Here is a 5663-nt window from a genome sequence, read left to right as displayed (position 1 = left end):
GGAATAATTGCTCTGGGTGTGTTTTTTTTTTCCAGACAAATTTTTAGCGAGCCTTTTTTGATGTAGGTTTTTAATATGATTCAAAAAGTAAATAATCTTTCGCTGAAATTAAAAAAAAATATGTGGCGTGTGATTTTTTGTTTTATTATGGGGGTTTGAATTTGCCAATTTGGCCATTTTAGGACAGTCAACTTGCAATTAACGTGTCAGTGGAAATCTAATCCTTTTTAGAAACCGTTGCAAATTGAATTGTGGCATGCTCTTTTGTCTATCAAGCACTCTGTTTAATGCGTTATCTCTCACTTTGTACTTTACAAAGCCCATTGAGGATGGCTTTCAAAAAATATTTACATTTCTTGAAACTTTTTTTGAAGTTTTTATCAAGCCAATACTAGAGTGCTGATTTAATTTATCTGACCGAAAAGAATAAAAACTCAAACTTGAAACGCATTTTTCTCAAATTTTGGTCGATTTTAGGCAAAAAAGTTGAGCTGACAATTCGTGTTTAAAAATTATATATGGTATAATGTTTTTTTTTGCAAAAAGTGGACCTATAGTTTTTGGCTTTTTATTTCGAAAAAAATACGCTAAAATTATCATTTTAATTAATAAAAGTTGTTTTTATCAAATTAAGCCTTTTATGTAAAACAGCACAATTAGCAGGGATATGTTTTTCTCAATTTTATATTAGAAAAATTGCTTTAATTGATAGCCAAAACTTTATATCCTTCTTGAATTTTACGGGGCTCCATAAAAATATCATTGTGATATAGTTTTGTCAGTAATTGAACAAATTGTTTTTGGCGCACGTAATTTTGATTAACCAAAAAAAATCGTTTTTGGAAAATTATTTTGGGTCCAAATTTTGAAAAACAATTTGTATCAATTAAATCAGCTAAAACTCTGAGCGAGATTTTAAACTAGCCCAATTCGAGAAAAGCCGGTTTAACTTATATGTTTTATTCGTTTTATCTGGATAGTTTAAGCACCGCACCGTTGAATACAATTAGAGCTTTGGCTTGCAGTTTTGTGCCTTAAGCTCCCATTTTTCAGGCTCCCATCCCCATGTTCATTTCAAATCACTTTTCTCCGGTCATGAAACGGTTCCGTTGCTCACGCTCGTTTTAGTATAAATTTTTCAGTATTGCTTTTAGATATAATTTTTGAGATCCGATTCTTAGTATCGCTTCCATATTTCTCTCGACTGAAACTTTTTTCATGTTCGTCGCCTGAAATCAAGCCACTGCTTTTTGTGTTGCGAATGACAGACTTTTAATTTTTATTGCATTGTTATTGTTTAAAAAATTCCCACTTTTGAATCAACTATACAATCCTCCCAATCAATTTAGTGGTGATGATAAACCGGTTTTTTGGGAAGTCAAATTTGAGGGTAAAATAAATTGATAATTTGAAAAACAATAATCGAATAACGTTTATGAAAACTTCTTTGGTGAAGTAGCAATATAAATTAGCTGTACCATATAATCACTTTCATATTTTTTCATTGAGTTTTTTTTTCAAAGTTAATATGTGGCTTTAGGGTGGAGATCTACGGTATATGTCACTTAGGGGGAGCTTTGTAGGAGTGTTCCTCAAAACTTTATTAAAACTCCCATCAAAATAATATTGCCCGTTCAACTAAAATAAACGGGAGTCAGTTTCTTTACAACGTTCAAACTTTTCAAGGCTTAAATGAAGGCTCACATTTCACATTACTGCGTTTTTTTCAAATTTTTGAAACGGCACAGAAAATATTTCAGAAATCGAAACAATAATTTGAAAAAAGAAATCGAGATAACACGGAAAACTGAATTTACCATGACTAATTTTTTTTAGAAAGTTTTGAAAATTTATAAAGTGGTCATAAAAATTTTTTAATGCGCTATGTTCAGTAGAAACGCATATTTTTCTCATTTAGCAAAATATTAAATGACATGCCTGAAATATTGAACAAATATACCTTTTTGTGACGGAATAAATCTCCGCTTCCGCTGTAATATAACGAAAAATGTTGCGCGTTAGTTGTACCAAATTGCCATTCTTTAAACCAACCTACGAACACATTTTTTAGATTTCGAGCTCAGAACAACAATTTCTTTCAGATGTTTAAAAAAATTCCCTCGAAAACAGTTATTTAAAAAGTCAAACATTTTCTGGAGAAAAAAATCCCGAGCACAACTATTCCATCAGTTTCATTGAATATCGGAGCAATAAGTGCATTCAAATATTAAAAAAATAAATCATATTGGGGCCTAATAATTTGGACCACAAGCAATTTAGACGATCATAAAATAAATAAGTTTAGATGATAACCTTTTTCGATTTTAGACGATAAAAACGTGGCCAGCAAATTTTTTTGTTAAAACTGAAGTTACACAAAATAAATTACACAAACAGGATCTAAAAGCAAAATAAACGACTTTGTACTATACATAGAGTGTGGGGGATGGTTTCATCACTTTTTAAAAGCAAACTTTAACCCATAGACTTCAAAAAACAGCCGGAAGATTCAGGATTTTGACATGATACCAGCAGTCTTGTTCATTTGAAATTGGAGTGATTTATATACCCACCTACTTTGCCGTCTCTAGCGCGTCAAAAAAACTATTAAGTGGTGCATAATAATTACCGTTACATGGCCAAGCTAATTTTTTCCATTTGAGTTTTGAACTCAATAAATCAACAGTTATCAGGTGATGAAATTTGCTCTAATACTAAGAATCAAAAGATAGAGTTATCTGACAAAAAAATGCACCCAGCACGAGTCTTTACAAAACGGAAAAGTGTTACTGACTTTAATGGAATTATTTCGGTTTTCAATGAACACTTTACTTATCTTTAAAAAAACACTCCATTTTTGTGGTTCTGTTCTGCTTTATTTTTAAAAAAGCCAAAGCCAGTCTACGAAAAAGCCAACAATTTCAAGCCAGCAAGCAAAACTTAGTTTCAAATTCAGAAAAAAATTTGAAAATTATTTAGTATGAAAACGGAATCTGCTGGCGGCTATTAATCTGACTTTCCTAACGAAAGAAACGGAATCTTTGAGCTCGGGTGGTTTTTTCTTCAGACAAATTTCGACTTTTTAACTTTCCATTTTTGACGGATTTTTTTAAATATCACTCGAAAAATTTTGTTGTCTTGAGCCTCAGTTTGAAAAAAGATGTTTCACCTGCGATCATTTTTTGTAAAATTAAAGATTGCCAGTTTGGCCAATTGGGGTCAATTAACGCGTGATATATTTAGCGCTACTAACGCGTAAGCGGAGATTTAATCCGTCCTAGAAAATGTTCCAAATTGGTTAAACGAAGCTTGTTTGCCATAATTGACTTGTTACTAGGAGCGAAATTTACGACTTTAAATTTTAAATGGCGCGTCAAGGGATGATTTTCACAAAAAATTTCAAATGTAGAAAAAAAATTTTAAAAATTTTATTCACTTTGTTAATGTTATTACTGCTTCATAGACCTGAAAAAGCAGCCGGAGAACATTGTTGAAAGCTTTGCCCTGATTCGAGCAGTCTTGTTGTAATTTAAAATGAGGATTATGTTGCCAGGACTCAAGTGTGCTAAATAAGTTTTGATAGTCAATTGAGGCTTTATGCCCACTTTCAGAATAATTGAAAGTTGAAAATAGTGTGTTCTCGCTTGATATTTAGCTTCAAGCCTGACATTTAGCTTCAAGCTTGAATTGTAAAAAAAGGTAAATTAGTCAATAATGCCAGGAAATAAATGAAATGAAGAGCTTTAGACAGGTATATCAAGACCTATCGATGTCTCCCTTGCGAAAAGCAGGAACAACAAAATTAACAACAAAAAGAATTTATCTTGATGTTTCAATTTCCCAATTTGGTTAAACAGACAATTTTTATGCGTTTTGAATCACATTCATAAAATTTTTAAAAGTCTTCCTTAATTAGTTTTTCTTCTGATTCTGAAAAAATAGCGGAACATTTGTGAATGGGGTGGTTTAATTGCTCCAGACCAATTTCCATTTTTTAACCAGCCATGTTTCGCATTTTTTAAAATGATTTAATTACTATCTAATTGTTTCTGAAAACCCAGTTTAAAAAATACATTTATTTCACCTGTGATAACTTCTTGATAAGAAATAAGGGTATAAAGATTGCCAATTTAGCCAATTCATTTCGTGATATTATCGCGTAAAGGGCAATTTAATCGGGCTTAGAAATTGTTTAAACTGAATTGAGAACTGCTATTCATTTTAACTAATTTGTTACATTATGCTGACTGTATCACTTTGTGATTTAAATATCTTATGGTGAATTGTCTTCAAAAAAATCAATAGTTTATGCATTCAATTTTTCCAATAGTTTGTGAGATTCATCATTTTCTCCTAAATGGATTACTACTTCAAGTGGCTAATTGAACCTTCTGGGCGTCGCCCTGATACGAGCAGTTTTTTGTTCCGACTATCGAAGAAAGTGACGGAATATTTGTGCTTGGGTGATTTTATTCTCCAGAAAATTCAACTAGCAGTTTTTTATCAGCCAAAAAGCTTTGTCTTGAACTCAAATATCAAAACTATTTCAACCGTCCATTTTGTGTTAAGTTATGGGGGCTTAAATTGCCCAATATGGGATAAATAACTCCATATAAAAATTTTTCCAAATTGAATTGAGGCATGCTACTTGTTTTCTTTGAGACTTTGCTGTATGTAAAATAGATCACTTTTTACTCTTCGTAGGTTGTATGAGAAAGATCTAAAAAATCATAATAAACGCCTAAAAAATCTAAAAGATCTAAAAAATCATATTAAATCATAATTCTATAAAGCAAACACTCCTTGTTAGACTTGAAAAGGCTGTCAGAACTTTCAGGACTTCGCCTTGATACGAACAGTATCAAGTTTTTTTGAAAAAAAAACTAAATATTAGCTTATGGCTCCACTCCAAATAATAAAACCAAAAAGTACAAAGCTAAACTGCGCGAATTGTTTCAAATGTTCACTTCAGTCGCTCAGCTGTATTCGGGGCGTTAAGAAGACTATATTATTTAAAAAAACGTCAAAAATCGTTCGATTCTTAATCCAACATCTATTCAAAACCCGCTATAAGAAATGATCAGTTTTTGAAGCAACAGCTACTCGCTCATATGTTGCTAGAAAAAGACTCAAACCGTCCATATCTTGAGCAATTTTGAATGTACTCTTGAACGGTACTCTTTTTAAGCCCCTAAATGATTTGTGCTCATTGCTTACGTCTGAAGTAGTAATTCTCAGCACAAAATAAATGTTACAAGCAGGTCATAATAAAAAAAAACTGAGTGCTCAAAATTACAAAAGGTCAACAGTATAGAATAGTTCAACAAATCACAACAGTCTTTACTTGGTATCTCTTTTCATAAAAACTCTATCCTTCTCTCTAACTTTAGCTTCAATTTTATCTTATTGTCGCTTTAATTAGGCTTCTTCTTATCAATACTATTATCGTACATCTATCCAATTCCGAAAATAATAAAATGCCTCAAACAACTTATTCACTTCCGTAATTGACGTGAATTGCAGTCAAATAGTGATAACTAGAAGTTATGATTGGATGATAGAAATGTAATTATTTTTAGGCTCTTGTTCCTTTTATCCCCACCTAGCTAACATAAGCATCAATTGCATGGTGTATCGAGAAGCTTTACAATACTCGGTATGGA

Source organism: Symsagittifera roscoffensis, chromosome 9, assembly GCF_963678635.1.
Source record: "Symsagittifera roscoffensis chromosome 9, txSymRosc1.1, whole genome shotgun sequence".
Taxonomy (NCBI): domain Eukaryota; kingdom Metazoa; phylum Xenacoelomorpha; order Acoela; family Convolutidae; genus Symsagittifera; species Symsagittifera roscoffensis.
The sequence above is the reverse complement of the archived record's forward strand: the minus strand, read 5'-3'. Positions refer to the sequence as shown.